The sequence below is a fragment of the Schistocerca cancellata genome, chromosome 2, assembly GCF_023864275.1.
Source record: "Schistocerca cancellata isolate TAMUIC-IGC-003103 chromosome 2, iqSchCanc2.1, whole genome shotgun sequence".
Taxonomy (NCBI): Eukaryota; Metazoa; Arthropoda; class Insecta; order Orthoptera; family Acrididae; genus Schistocerca; species Schistocerca cancellata.
In genome coordinates, this window is record NC_064627.1 from 1,062,661,178 (window position 1) to 1,062,677,143 (window position 15,966).

At 41.7% G+C, this 15,966-nt stretch overlaps 1 protein-coding gene and 1 non-coding gene across 2 annotated transcripts in view; one reads left to right on the plus strand and one right to left on the minus strand.

Moving 5' to 3' along the window:
- The window catches only part of LOC126149548 (33 kDa inner dynein arm light chain, axonemal-like), a 126,622-nt gene that overhangs the window by 19,397 nt on the left and 91,259 nt on the right, over positions 1 to 15,966 (plus strand). The gene's annotated exons all lie outside the window — the stretch shown is intronic.
- Trnal-caa (transfer RNA leucine (anticodon CAA)) lies at positions 5,228 to 5,302 on the minus strand. The gene has a single exon. It is a non-coding gene; the product is annotated as a tRNA-Leu (tRNA).

The following is a 15,966-nucleotide window of genomic DNA, read 5'->3' on the forward strand; positions in this document are numbered from 1 at the left end:
CCTAGAAATTTTGAATATTCTACCTTAGCTACGGACTTCTGAACAAAGTCTATATTTATTAATGGGGTCATTCCATTTACTGTGTGGAACTGTATATACTGTGTTTTCTCAAAGTTTAATGATAGCCCATTTGCAAAGAACCACTTAATGATTTTCTGAAAAACATCGTTTACAATTACACTAGTTAATTTTTGTCTGTCGGGTGTGATAGCTATACTTGTATCATTGGCAAAAAGTACCAGCTTTGCATCTTCGTGAATATAGAATGGCAAGTCATTAATATATATTAAGAACAGCAGAGGACCGAAGACTGAAACTTGCGGCACCCCATTCTTGATTGTTCCCCTGTTTGAGAAATCACCAGTTTTTTACATATTATGTGAACTGTTTATTTCAACTTTCTGCACTCTTCCGTTTGAGCACTGTCCCATTCATACCACAGTACTTGAGCTTATCTAGAAGTATTCCATTTCAAGTTCCAGTCGAAGCAAACATTTTTCAACTGTCCCCATTGATATTTATCAATGCCTGTAAGCAGCTAAAGGTCTGGATGTCATTATAATTTAATTCTTCAAGAGCTGCAATGGTATCTGTACAGAAACCAGCTTCATATAGAAATTAATCATCCTTAGAAATCAATGTAACTAATGGAAGTCCTGCAGCAGCTGCAGCTGACAAATGAATTCCATTCATTGTAGTGCAGGATGAATGGCAACAGTTTTGATGACATGTATGTGTAAGATGACCTCAGTTTGTCAATGCTGATATTTTTCATAGTTAACACAACATGTTTACCAGCAAGTATGTCAAAAACTTGTTTCAGATTCAGTTCGTGAATGTCCTTGTCTGAGATTAGAATGTCATCTTTGGGAATTTAGAAGAAAGAGAGCTTGACAAAATACTATCAATAAATTATTGCCAGATTTGACCCACTTTTTTAAGGCCATAAGGCATAAATAGAAACTCAAATAAACCAAAAACATGATAATCACTGTCTTGTGAACGTCTATCGCACTCATCCGTATCTGCTTCATTGCAGTCTGGGACACTGAAGACAGAAGCTCCAGCAAGGTAGTGGGTGAAATCATGAATGTTCAGTGTTTGATAACTGTTACTTATCGTAGAAGCATTAAGGGCCCTGTAGTCTCCACATAAAATTAAAGTCCCATCTTTCTTGGGCACTAACATAATGGGTGAAGCCCATGGGCTGTTTGAAGGTCTCAAAAATCTTTTTTTAAAGAATTCCTTGACCAGTGCCTTAGCAACATGGAGTTTGTCCGGTGGTAGCCTCCATGGTCTGTGGTGTACAGGAGGGCCTGGCATGTTGGGAATCTTGTGTACTATTCCTTTTCTGATGTGCAACACACGCAAAGGGTGTTGCTACAGGAACAAATGGAGTACGATTGGGAAGCATGTGAGCAGCAGGCACATTACTGACCTTGTTGAGAAGTGAAGGTAGTGTTGACAGATGTTCTTCAGTGGAAACTGGCATTGCTGGGTCAGGACTAGGTTGAGGTGGTGCGAAAGACTGTTGTGTGCAAGTGGAGGTGGTTGTTGTGTCTGATAAATTTGTAGAAGGCATCATGCTGCAGTGAGTTCCTCCAATGACTTGCAGGTTGTTCATTGTATGGTGTCATTTTCCTGCTGTAGGCATGGGAAATCTAGTCATCTCTCAAAGTGGAGTAGTTGAACTTGGAGTTTGATGAGTGACATGTTGCAAGCTTCTAGATAAGAATGATGATCATCCATCAAAGTGTGACACTGTGTGTTGCCTGGAAGAGAGTGACGTAGGTGTATTGTGCTGCACTGTTGAAAGGGTGTAGCTGATGATTCGGGCAACAGAGTGACCACTGTCTCGGTGAATCAATGTACCACTGACCAGATCTGGCAGTAGTTGAGAATTGTGGAGAAAATTAATGCCAGGTACAGGTTCACTGATGTCCACCATGAGACAGTTCCTGTGGTCACCTCTTTGAGACCCAGAGCCAGAGAAAGAGATCCAGAGTAGCAGAACTGCCATTTGGTGGAACAGGAAAGGCAGGAAGTTTGGTACTCACATTGAAACCCAGACTGATGAGTAATACGGTTGGTTTGAGTGGTTGAGGATATAAAGTCTACTGCCGCTCTGTGGCAGTGGTATATGAGGCAATTCATACTGGAATGAGATGAGGTGACCTGAAAAGCCTCTGCAGTATGGTGTACCTGTTGCAGACCATGCAGTTTTGTTTTAGTAGTCACTCTGTGGACAACATTTACACACAGTGTTCCCAAACTGTGTGTGAAACCAGCAAGGTTGGTTCCATGCAGGTGTGGCAACACTGGAAGCATGGTTGTCAGATGATTCAGAGGTTATCGTGTTAGTGTCAAGGTCACTGTCCCAGGCAGAGGCCATGATGTCAAGTCAGCAGAGATAAGTCGTGATCGTCCAGGTTCAGCTGCAGCACAGGTGCAGGCATGTCAAAACTGGTGCTGTGGTCTGTGTGTGGTGCTATTACTGTCAACAGTATGTATGCATTGTTGGTACTGAGGATGGCAAAGATTCTGTTCTGCCAATTTGAGCCAGTTGCTGCCTCTGTCTCTTGCTGCAGAGTGATCCACAGAGCCCCCATGTGGGGCATCATCACCACAGTTGGTGCATCATCGTCCAGGCCACTTCTGCCCATACACCCCGCTGTGCCACAGACAGCTGATGGCCAATCCCTGTGAGGGTGACACCTCTTTGGATACTGATGAGCTGATGGAATCCAATGTCTAGCCATGCAGCTGCCATCACTACTATTGTTATTATCGGGTCATCCGGGTGGATCTTTCCCACCCATGCTGACCTTCCGCCATAAGCACTGTGTCTGGCATGGTCCTCCTTTTCCATGCACTGACACCTGTGGTGCCAGCTCCACAAGAGGTGGGAGGGATGTGGCAGTGCACCCCTGCATTCTGCCACTACGGCATTTGTATCTGTCACCAGTGGTGGCTGAGTGAAGCAAGTATGTCACTACTGCGCACAGCCAGTGCCCTGGTTGGCAAATACGAAGATGTTAGTCTGATGACCTTGTCCACTTACATCTTCTCCACCATACGCAAATGTTCTCAAGTTAGACCAGTTCTGTGCAGTGTGCATTCAGTTGTCAGTGATAGGGTCTGTACTTGGACAGTTAGTAGTTGTGTTAATGTTTCTATAACCTTATCATTATTTGCATTGCAGTTATCAACCGATGTAAATTTGTTTATGTAGTGGTTGTCAGTAAAGAGCACAGATATGGCAGTGGCAACCACCTGTGGATGTAAGGCTGCCACAAATGAAAATTTTCCATGAATGATAGTCATCAAGATGTCTAGAAATCTTATTGCCTTCATCATTGATGGCCAACACGTCCAGGAGCTTCCTTTTCTGTAATGTAGAATGCTTATGCTTTTCTTTTCTTTTTTCCATCAGTTTTCTAACTGGTTTCATGCAGCCCTCAATAAATCCCTCTCCTGTGGCAGCCTCTTCAACTTAGCACTTGCAACCTAAGTCCTCCATTATTTTCTGGCTGTATTCCAATCTCTGTATTCCTCTACAGTTTTTATCCTCTACACCTCCCTTTGTTACCATGGAAGTTATTCCCTAATCTCTTTAAAGATGTCTACCATCCTGCCCCTTCTTCTTTCAGTGTTTTCCATATATTTCTTTCCTCTCTGATTCTGTACAGAACCTCCTCATTCCTTATCATATCAATCCACCTAATTTTCAACATCAATGTGTAGTACTACATCTCAAATGCTTTGATTCTCTCCTGTTCTGGTTTTCCCACAGTCCATGTTTCACTACTGTACAATGCTGTGCTCGAAACATATATTCTCAGAATTTTTTCCTCCAATTAAGGCCTGTGTTTGATACTAGCATACTTCTCCTGGCCAGGACTGCCCTTCTTGCAAGTGCTAGTCTGCTTGTTATGTCCTCCTTGCTCTGTCCGTCATGGGCTATTTTGCTGCCTAGATAGCAGAATTCCTTAACTTCATCTACTTCATGACCATCAGTCTTGGCATTAAGTTTTTTCATTGTCCTCAGTTCTGCTGCTTCTCATTACTTTTTTCTTTCTTTGATATTCTCTCAATCCGTATTCTGTACCCATGAGACTGTTCATCCCATTCAACAGATCTGCTAATTTTTTTCTGTCACCAAGGATGGCAATGTTAGCAGTAAATCTTATCATTGATATCCTTTCACCTTGAATTTTAATTCCCTCTTGAACCTTTACTTTATTTCCATCAATGCTTCTTTGATATACAGACTGGACAGTAGGGGCAAAAGACTACATCCCTGCTTATTTATTTATTTACACAGCACGTTCCATAGGACAAAATTCAGGAGCAAATCTCCAAGGTCGTGGAACATGTCAGCACATGAAATTGCAACGTAAAAGTAATAACAAATAAAAATACCTTGTTTATGAACTCAAAAAAAGTGAAGCCGTAAGTTCACGTAAATGCGGTCAACAACATAACATAAGAATCAACTTAATTTTTCAAGGAACTCCTCAACAGAGTAGAAGGAGTGACCCAAGAGGAAACTCTTCAGTTTCAATTTGAAAGTGCGTGGATTACTGCTAAGATTTTTGAACTCTTGTGGTAGCTTATTGAAAATGGATGTAGCAGTAAACTGCACACCTTTCTGCACAAGAGTTAAGGAAGTCCGATCCAAATGCAGGTTGGATTTCTGCTGAGTATTAACTGAGTGGAAGCTGCTTATTCTTGGGAATAAGCTGATACTGTGAACTAGAAACAGCAGCAAAGAATATATATATTGAGAGGCCAATGTAAAAATACCCAGACTAGTGAACAGGGGTCGACAAGAGGTTTGCGAACTTACACCACTTATTTCCCAAATCGCCTGTTTCTGAGCCAAAAATATCCTTTTAGAATGGGAAGAGTTACCCCAAAATATAATACCATATGATGTAAGTGAATGAAAATAAGCTAAGTAGACTAATTTTCATGTCGAACAATCACTTACTTCAGGTACCATTCAAATAGTAAAAATAGCAGCATTAAGTCTTTGAACAAGATCCTGAACATGGGCTTTCTACAACTGTTTACTATCTATCTGAACACCTAGAAAGTTGAACTGTTCAGTTTTACTAATCATATGTCCTTTCTGTGAAATTAAAACGTCAGGTTATCAGAATGAGATTTTCACTCTGCAGCGGAGTGTGCGCTGATATGAAACTTCCTGGCAGATTAAAACTGTGTGCCCGACCGAGACTCGAACTCGGGACCTTTGCCTTTTGCGGGCAAGTGCTCTACCAACTGAGCTACCGAAGCACGACTCACGACCGGTACTCACAGCTTTACTTCTGCCAGTACCTCGTCTCCTACCTTCCAAACTTTACAGAAGCTCTCCTGCGAACCTTGCAGAACTAGCACTCCTGAAAGAATGGATATTGCGGAGACATGGCTTAGCCACAGCCTGGGGGATGTTTCCAGAATGAGATTTTCACTCTGCAGCGGAGTGTGCGCTGATATGAAACTTCCTGGCAGATTAAAACTGTGTGCCCGACCGAGACTCGAACTCGGGACCTTTGCCTTTCGCGGGCAAGTGCTCTACCAACTGAGCTACCGAAGCACGACTCACGACCGGTACTCACAGCTTTACTTCTGCCAGTACCTCGTCTCCTACCTTCCAAACTTTACAGTTCTGCAAGGTTCGCAGGAGAGCTTCTGTAAAGTTTGGAAGGTAGGAGACGAGGTACTGGCAGAAGTAAAGCTGTGAGTACCGGTCGTGAGTCGTGCTTCGGTAGCTCAGTTGGTAGAGCACTTGCCCGCGAAAGGCAAAGGTCCCGAGTTCAAGTCTCGGTCGGGCACACAGTTTTAATCTGCCAGGAAGTTTCACGTCAGGTTATGTTGAGTTGTGTGTTAGAAACTGTAAAAACTGAGCCTTACTGTGATTTAGCTTTAGTTTATTTCTATAAGCCAACATCCTTTACTACCAAGCTAGTGTCATCAGCAAACAGGAATATTTTAGAATTACCCATAATACTAGAGGACATATCATTTACATAGATAAGGAACAGGAGTGGCTGCAACACTGATCCCTCGGACACCCCCCATTTGACCGTACCCCACTCAGACCCCACACCACAACCATTCTCAACACTGTGAATAATGACCTTTTGCTGTCTGTTGTTAAAGTAAGAGGTGAGCCCATTGTGAGCTACTCCCTGTGTTCCATAATGGTCCAACTTCTGAAGAAATATTTTGTGATTAACACAATTAAACACCTTAGTTAAATCAAAAAAATATGCTTAGCATTCGAAACCTTTTATTTAACACAACCAGTACCTCACAGAGAAAAACGAATATAGCATTTTCAGTTGTTAAATAGCTTCTAAAGTCGAACTGTACATTTGATAGCAAATTATGTGATATAAAATGATCAATTATCCTTACATACACAGCCTTTTCAATAACTTTAACAAACACTGATGGCATAGAAACAGGTCTAAAATTGTCTACATTATCCTTTTCTCACTTTTTATCAAGCGGCTTTGCTACTGAGTACTTTAATCATTCAGGAAACTGACCATTCCTAAAGGAAAAATTACAAATAAGGCTAAATATGCAGCTAACATGTGCAGCACAGTAATTGCACCCTCTTGAATCAGCACCTCATTCTTGGTCTTCCACTCTTTATTATTCCCTCTTGGATCTTGTGCATGTTGTATTTTACCCACTCTCCCCATACATTACCCCAATATTCCTCAGAATTTTGAATATCTAGAAATTCTGATAGAATGTTATCTTCTACCTTATTTGATTTTAACAATGAAAACAATCAGTTTTTGACAATATAGTGTAATTGTATAGATAAAAAATCTACTCACCAAACGATGGCAGAACACATCTTCTGTTATATGTGTATTCTGCCAGCACTTGGTGAGTAGATTCTTTATCTGTCCAAATACATTTTATTTGATTTTAAGTTATCCAAAGCTCTTTGAAATTCTGATTCTAATACTGTACGCCCTATCTCTTCTATATCGACTTGTTAATTGTTCTGTTGCATCAGACAAGTCTTCCCCATCACAGAGGCCTTCAGTGTATTCTTTCCACCTATCTGCTCACTTCTCTTCATTTAACAATGGAATTATGATTGCACTGCTACTGTTACCACCCTAGCTTTTCATTTCATTGAAGATTGTTTTGACTTTTCTATATGCTGAGTCAGTCCTTCCAATAATCATTTCTTCTTCGATTTCTTGGCATTTTTCATGGAGCCATTTTTCCTTATCTTACCTGCACTTCATGTTTATTTCATTCTTAAGCGACGTGTATTTCTGTATTGCTCAATTTCTCTGGACATTTTTGCACTTCCTTCTTTCATCAATCAACTGAAGTATTTCTTCTGCTACCCATGGTTTCTTCGCAGTTACCTTCTTTATACCTATGTTTTTCTTTTCAACTTCCGTGATTGCCCTTTTTAGATATGTCCATTCCTCTTCAACTGAAGTGCCTACTGAGCTATTCCTCATCACAGTATCTATAGTCTTAGACTTCAAGCACATCTCTTCATTCCTTAGTACATCCGATTCCCACATCTTTGCATATTGATCCTTCCTGGGTAGTCTTTTAAACATCAGCCTATTCTTCATCACTGCTAAATTGTGACCTGGGTCTATATCTGCTCTTGGGTATGCCACACAATCCAATATCTGATACTGGAATCTCTATTTGACCATGATGTAATCTAACTGAAATCTTCCTGTATCTTCCAGCTTTTTCCAAGTATATCTTCTCCACTTGTGATTACTAACTGAAATTTATCCTCTCTCATTCCTTGGCCCAAGCCCATATTCTGCCCTAACCCTTTCTTCTGGTCCTTCCCCTACAACAGCATTCCAATCCCCCATGACAATTAGATTTTTATCACCCTTTATGTACTGAATTACCCATTCAATATCCCCCTATGCTTCCTCTATCTCTTCATCTTCTGCCTGCGATGATGGCATGCATACCTGTACTATCATTCTTGGTGTTGGTTTACTGCTGATTCTGAGGAGAACAACCCTGTCACTGAACAGTTCACATAACTCACTCCCTGCCCTACCTTCCTATTCATAAAAAATCCTACTCCCGTTATACTATTTTCTGTTGCTGCCGATATTACCCTATACTCATCTGATCAGAAATTCTTCTCTTCTTTCCATTTCACTTCACCGACTCATACTATATCTAGATTGAGCCTAAGAATTTCCCTTTTCAGTTTCCTTACCATGTTCAAACTTCTGACAATCCAAACGCCAACTCACAGAACATTTTTCCTTTGTTGGTTTTTCAATCTTTTTCTCATGGTTACCTCCCCCTTGACAGCCCCTCCCAGAGGTCTGAATGGGGGACTATTCCAGAATCTTTTGCCAATGGAGAAATCGTCATGACACTTTTTCAATTAGAGGCCACATGTCCTATGGATACACATTATGTGTCTGTAATGCAGTGGTTTTGATTGCCTTGTGCTCCTCATGTCATTGCTGATTCTTTCATCTTTAGTGGTAGTTTTCCACTCCAGTGGCAAGAGAAGCCCTGAATCCCTGCGCACTGCTCTGCCCTCTATGACAAGACCGTTGGCAGAATGAGGATGATTCTTATGCTGGAAGCCTTTGGCTACCATTGCTGATGAGTTGTATTCAAAATTTAAGTGGTGGCGTGGTTGGAACCCGGGACTGAGGAAAATTTGATTGGTAATCAAACATGCTACACCTAGATCATGGGTAGAATGCTTCTCATTGTCAATCAAAAATAACTATGTACCATGATATGAAAGCAACTGCACTGAAAGTTGCAAACAGGAAATACACCCAGCAAACAGGAACATGTATTGCAAGACTATCAACAACAGATGGCAGCCCTTCAGATTTGTCATTTTAGCAGAAGATAGTCATAATGTTACTCTCCTTGAGACTTCTTGCAGGCATCACAAGCAGTCATAGACTGTGGAACATCAGGGATCCAGAGTGCTGGAGCTATTTCATCAAGCACACATAACAAAGATTGCTCTGGGCTGCTGTTTACCATTGAAGACATTGTTGTCCCTCCATCATCAGTGAGATGAGTTCCAGTCATCCACTTTCAGTCATCCATCAAGATGCTCAGTTAAATTGAGAAGTTTTTGTTGATGAAAAAAGCTGCTCAGGCTTACAAGAGTTTGATTATAATAAATTTCCTTGAGACAGAAATGCTTCTGTCCCCGAATCAGCATGGATTTAGAAAGCATTGCTCATGCAAAACTCAGCTTGCTCTTTTCCCACATTATATCGTATGGACTGTGGATGTATACATAATAGGTTCCCAGATATGTGAGTGGTGCAAATACTTCTGAAGTAATAGAACCCAGTACACTGTCTTTTTTAAGTGAGTATCCATCAGAGACAAGGGTATTGTCTGCAGTGCCCCAGGGAGGTGTTATATGACTGCCCTGGTTGTCTAAATACATAAATGATCTGGCAGACAGGATGAGCAGCTATCTGTGGCCATTTGCTAATGATGCTGTGGTGTATGGGAGCATGTCATCATTGAGTGGCTGTAGGCGGAGACAAGCTGACTTGGACAAAATTTCTACACTCCTGGAAATTGAAATAAGAACACCGTGAATTCATTGTCCCAGGAAGGGGAAACTTTATTGACACATTCCTGGGGTCAGATACATCACATGATCACACTGACAGAACCACAGGCACATAGACACAGGCAACAGAGCATGCACAATGTCGGCACTAGTACAGTGTATATCCACCTTTCGCAGCAATGCAGGCTGCTATTCTCCCATGGAGACGATCGTAGAGATGCTGGATGTAGTCCTGTGGAATGGCTTGCCATGCCATTTCCACCTGGCGCCTCAGTTGGACCAGCGTTCATGCTGGACGTGCAGACCGCGTGAGACGACGTTTCATCCAGTCCCAAACATGCTCAATGGGGGACAGATCCGGAGATCTTGCTGGCCAGGGTAGTTGACTTACACGTTCTAGAGCACGTTGGGTGGCACGGGATACATGCAGACGTGCATTGTCCTGTTGGAACAGCAAGTTCCCTTGCCAGTCTAGGAATGGTAGAACGATGGGTTCGATGATGATTTTGGATGTACCGTGCACTATTCAGTGTCCCCTCGACGATCACCAGTGGTGTACGGCCAGTGTAGGAGATCGCTCCCCACACCATGATGCCGGGTGTTGGCCCTGTGTGCCTCGGTCGTATGCAGTCCTGATTGTGGCGCTCACCTGCACGGCGCCAAACACGCATACGACCATCATTGGCACCAAGGCAGAAGCGACTCTCATTGCTGAAGACGACACGTCTCCATTCGTCCCTCCATTCACGCCTGTCGCGACACCACTGGAGGCGGGCTGCACGATGTTGGGGCGTGAGCGGAAGACGGCCTAACGGTGTGCGGGACCGTAGCCCAGCTTCATGGAGACGGTTGCGAATGGTCCTCGCCGATACCCCAGGAGCAACAGTGTCCCTAATTTGCTGGGAAGTGGCGGTGCGGTCCCCTACGGCACTGCGTAGGATCCTACGGTCTTGGCGTGCATCCGTGTGTCACTGCGGTCCGGTCCCAGGTCGACGGGCACGTGCACCTTCCGCCGACCACTGGCGACAACATCGATGTACTGTGGAGACCTCACGCCCCACGTGTTGAGCAATTCGGCGGTACGTCCACCCGGCCTCCCGCATGCCCACTATACGCCCTCGCTCAAAGTCCGTCAACTGCACATACGGTTCACGTCCACGCTGTCGCGGCATGCTACCAGTGTTAAAGACTGCGATGGAGCTCCGTATGCCACGGCAAACTGGCTGACACTGACGGCGGCGGTGCACAAATGCTGCGCAGCTAGCGCCATTCGACGGCCAACACCACGGTTCGTGGTGTGTCCGCTGTGCCGTGCATGTGATCATTGCTTGTACAGCCCTCTCGCAGTGTCCGGAGCAAGTATGGTGGGTCTGACACACCGGTGTCAATGTGTTCTTTTTTCCATTTCCAGGAGTGTAGTTGGTGTGATGAATGGCAGTTTCCTCTAAATGTAGAAAAATATAAGTTAATGCAGACGAGTACGAAAAACAATATCATAATGTTCGATTACAGCATTGGCAGTGTGCTGCTTGACACAGTCATGATAATCAAATATCTTTGTGTAACACTGCAGATCTCTACACAATGGAATGAACTTCTTGATGTAATAATTTACCAACAGCCGTATGTATTGTAGAAATGTTTTTTATTTTATGAACTTCTATGTGCTACCAGTTTCGACAATATATTGATGCCATCTTCAGGCCCCACTCATCATAGTCATAAAATCACTATACACAGAAGGACCCATATAACTGGATTCATGAATCACTTCGTCCTGCAACAGCTCTTGGTGGCCTGGCGATACAGTGTGTGATCCTAGACTTCTTGAAAGGAGCAAAGTATTTCTCAACTATGCAGACAGACTACTGGTGAATCAAGGTTGATAAATCAGTCAGGGAAAAGAATGACTTCATGAAATGCAATGGCTCTATGAGCTCAAATTTATGCCATGTAGACTCTGAAAGCTCCATTCACTTTCAATTGTATGATCTGCAACCTGCTTTGACAACTAAAATGGGTGGCTCATCTTTGCTATAGGAATGAAACTCATTTTTTTTAAGACTTTCGAAGAACGTCTAAGCCACCTTACAACCATGCTGAAGTATGTTCAGACTGCAGACATCTGCCTGAATCTGAAAAACTGTCTCTTTGGCAACTAAGGATTAAAAATCTTGGGCATCTAGTGAAGGTGATAGAGTGTATCCCAATACGGAGAAAGCAGTCACAGATTTTCTGACATCTTGGCACATCTGTCATGTGAGAAGTTTTCTCAGAATGACTTCTGTACCAAGACACATACCTTGCAATAACTACTGCAGGGAGATGCCAATTTTTCTTTAGAATGAAGTCCTAGTAAGACCATCTCTTGTCCTTAAGGAGGTGCTAAGATCTTCTCAAGTCCTGCAACACAGCATGATTCATACCATTCTTTCTGCTCCATGGCAGTGAGGCCAAAATGACAGTAGATACATTGTTCCTGTTTCAACAGGGTGATACTCAGGATGACTATGTGTAACATCTCATCACCTTCACTGAGGGAACAAGACAGCTGAATCACATAGGGTTCCTGGACACACAGCAGAAAGATCAAGAGCCAACCACTGGGCAATGAGATACAGCACAGAAGACTTAGTATGGACTATTGGAGAAGTTATTATAGTGACTGTACTGTATCTTTTATTGCTTGTAGATGTCACATATGATGTCGAGAATTATAACCCCTTGTAAAGAAGGTAAAGCACAGGGACATCATCCATGTCCTCCATATGAAGCCCTCCTACACTTCTGAGGATCAAGGAAACCGAAGACTCACACAGTGATTGTGGAGTTTGTACAGGAGCAGGTACTTCTGATGCTCACCATAGTGAAGGCAATGCGACAACATGACCAGGATGTGAGGATTTGCCATTGCTGCTGTACAGAGGACCACTGACAAGATCTAGATCCAGGGGGCTGCAGTCATCTCTGATGAGAACCTATGGAACAATGGGCCTTTTTTCTCCAAGAGAGGAAACAATTCCATAAGCTATGGTGCATGCAGTACGGCATAGTGGCTAGCATCACTGGCTGGCAAGCTGCAGATCACTAGTAGTTCAATCCCAACCACCAACAGTTGATTGTTATTTAATATTTATCATTTCTGGAAAGTTCTCATAATTTCATATGTTTGTAATTTTTGTATATTCTAGACTATCTCCTGTTTGTGTGAAAACCAGCAATCACCATCCAGCAGCTCAGTTCAGTTCTGTCTGTACATTAGTGTTCATAGTAAATGTGCTGTCGATGCTAATATTGCTCTTCATCAATGACTGTTTTCAGATTTGGACTTGAGTCTGATTATGACACAGAGGGTCAGGTCTCACTTTAGATGAATTGTCTAAATTTCTTTGTAGTTTTAAATTAATCTTATTTATGGATTCTTACGTTACTTTGTGGTAGAACAAGACATTACAAAAACATACACTTTACCATGGAGATTTGTGAAAAATCCATTAACTTCTTAGACCTCACACAGATATCACTACAAATACACATAGTTTTAAAATTTACCCCACCACAACAGATGCTGTAATACCCTCATGTTCACAACACCCAGTACCACACAAACATGCTGACTTCCATTCCATAGTAAATTGTCTTACATCCATACCAATGTCAAAACAAAATTTTCAAACAGTATTATACACCATTAAATGTACTGCATCAAACAATGGCTGTACCCTGAATTAATTGACAGCATTTTACACAAAAAAACAAAGGAGAAAAATGTTACTCTATGTGTATGCCCCCTCTGCAACAACAGTCATATCTAAAACCAACTGGTGTACTATCCATACTTAGGAAAGCTGTCTGACAAATTAGGCAAAACCCTCAAATCCTGCAATTACAAAACTTAATTTTACATATAGGCACTACAGCTCATATCCTATTCAACAGCAAGGAATAAACAGATTTAGCAAGTAACAGTGGTGTTTACAAAATCAGTTGCAATGGCTGCAACAAACTATATGTTGGTCAGACAGGCAGGACTGTAACACTGAGGCTGATTGAAAACAAACACAGCTGGAGATTACAGAAGTCAGACTCCACCTTCGTTGAACGTGTGCTGAAGGAAGGACACAAATACCAGATCCACATAGAAATACTACATGCGGCCTATTAGAAGCACTTGAGGTAAACAGGCGTTTATCTCAAAATCCACAGCTAGTTCTAAATGAATAATTACAGCTGAACACATCCCCACTTTTAAGCTTCACATGATCTATCAATCAGCCACGTACCCACAAACCGGCACAATGACACATACTGCTACACAAAACAACATAATTTCATACTCCCCGACAGACAAACTTGAACAATATGACTTGTAATACTTTAATATTGTATATTTTAACCATGTACCATGTTCAGTATTGCCCATTGCATAAAAATGTTATTTGCAATGTAAAACATGTCTGTTTCTCAATATAGGTTACTAGTGCTCAGCTAGATAATTCTCAACCAATGTCACAACCTGACAAACTGTGGCATCATAACCATATAACATGTAATAATGTAAGATTATGTATTCTAATTATTGTGTATAACACTGTCCGTTGCCTAAAGTTGAGTTTACAATGTTAAAATAATATGTTTGTTGCACAACATAAATGAATTGTACTCAGATTAACAGTATCTCAAGGGAAAAATGTATAAACTATAATATTGTGTCATTTAATAGTTTATTGCACTTAACATTGGCCATAGTGAAAAGTGTAATTTCAACTTAAGAAACAAGTTTGATGCACAACACTGTGTGCAAGCGATTGTATCTTCACTTGCAATGTTTGGTTGCCTAAGAACCAGTGTCCCTTCCAGAACCTAGTCAGTTGCTTCCTGAAGATGGCCAAATAGTCAGTTGTTACCTTAAGTTTTCAATTAATTGTAGTACATCTTTTACACAATATATCTGTTACATTTTAATACTGAACAGTGTCATTGCCTTTCCTTCCTCCCTCTCACTTTCCTCCATCTCTTACACATCATCCATGACACGTTGGTCGGTATGATGCAAAGTGGGTGTAATGAAATGCTATATTCCACAGAATGTTGTCACAGATGTACTATAGTGTTGTTTTATTTACAGCTTATGACTATTTTGCTCTTTTCGCAAATTGTGATTAACCAGGTGCAATTTTAAGAATTTAAATTTTAAATGTTTTCAGTCTAAGCTATCTGCTGAAATGATGGAATGTCCAGGATGGTATAGCTGGAAACCCAACGCCTGGAGACAGTGGCCACGTGTGTGTGTGTGTGTGTGTGTGTGTGTGTGTGTGTGTGTGTGTGTGTGTGTTTTGTGCTTCTGTGAATGCGTGTGTGTTTTCTGTTTCAGAAGAAGGACTTTGTCCTAAAGCTTAATTAATTTAACAACATTTTTCATTGTACCTGTCTGCAGCTCAAAGTCTGCTTCATGATACAAGTAGCAGTCTACTTATTCCATATTGTTGTTTATAAATCCACCACTACTGTTGATTAATTGTTAATAATCAATTGTAATGAAGAATTATTAGCCTTGCATATTTTGTGTAACGACATTTATTGCAATGGCATAAAAATCATGACAGTAGCAGTGGTAGAAAACGGAAAAGTCTTGTTGCAGCATCAGTGTCTAAGGCAGTTAAATTTCATTTAGATATTCCATAAATGTAGGGTTTGTTTTGAAATGACTGAAATACTAATTTTTTTTACTGTTGCTGATTTATTTTGCTGTCTTTCTTGAGTTCCAAACAATATTTGACATGGCTTTCATCACCTTGTTTTTGCAGATCAGATTTATATATTTAACATTCGTCATTATTTCACAATAGAGGACGAGACTAAACTGGGACTGTCTCACCACGTGGTAACAACTTAAACGCAAGACTGACCAATGTAGAGATGATTTTTCAAAAGAAGTCTTACAGATTGATTCTGTGACATTAATTTTGTACGTTAAAAAAAATAGAGTTTTGTGTATTATTGTAAAATGTAACTTGTATCAAAATTAATAATTATTTCATGTAATGACATGCCAAATGCTGTGGTGGGCAATGCCAAGTGACACATGGAGGGTGGCAGTAGGTACAGGTGGCCAAGGGCTGTACACACGCGATACCCACGTACCAGTGCCACAGGTGGCGAGGTGTCAAGTCAGCGTGGCCAGCCATGTGGAACTCACCGGATTGGTGACAATGGTTGGCTGTGCAGGTGGGCAACACGCAGCCGGTGGATGATGCCTTCAGGTGGCACCAGGTGCAAACCTGCCGTGGTAACTTTAGAGGTTGCTCCTGTCAGGGGTGGCAAAAATGCGACACGTGGTTTTTCATGCCCCATGCATGCGGATGACT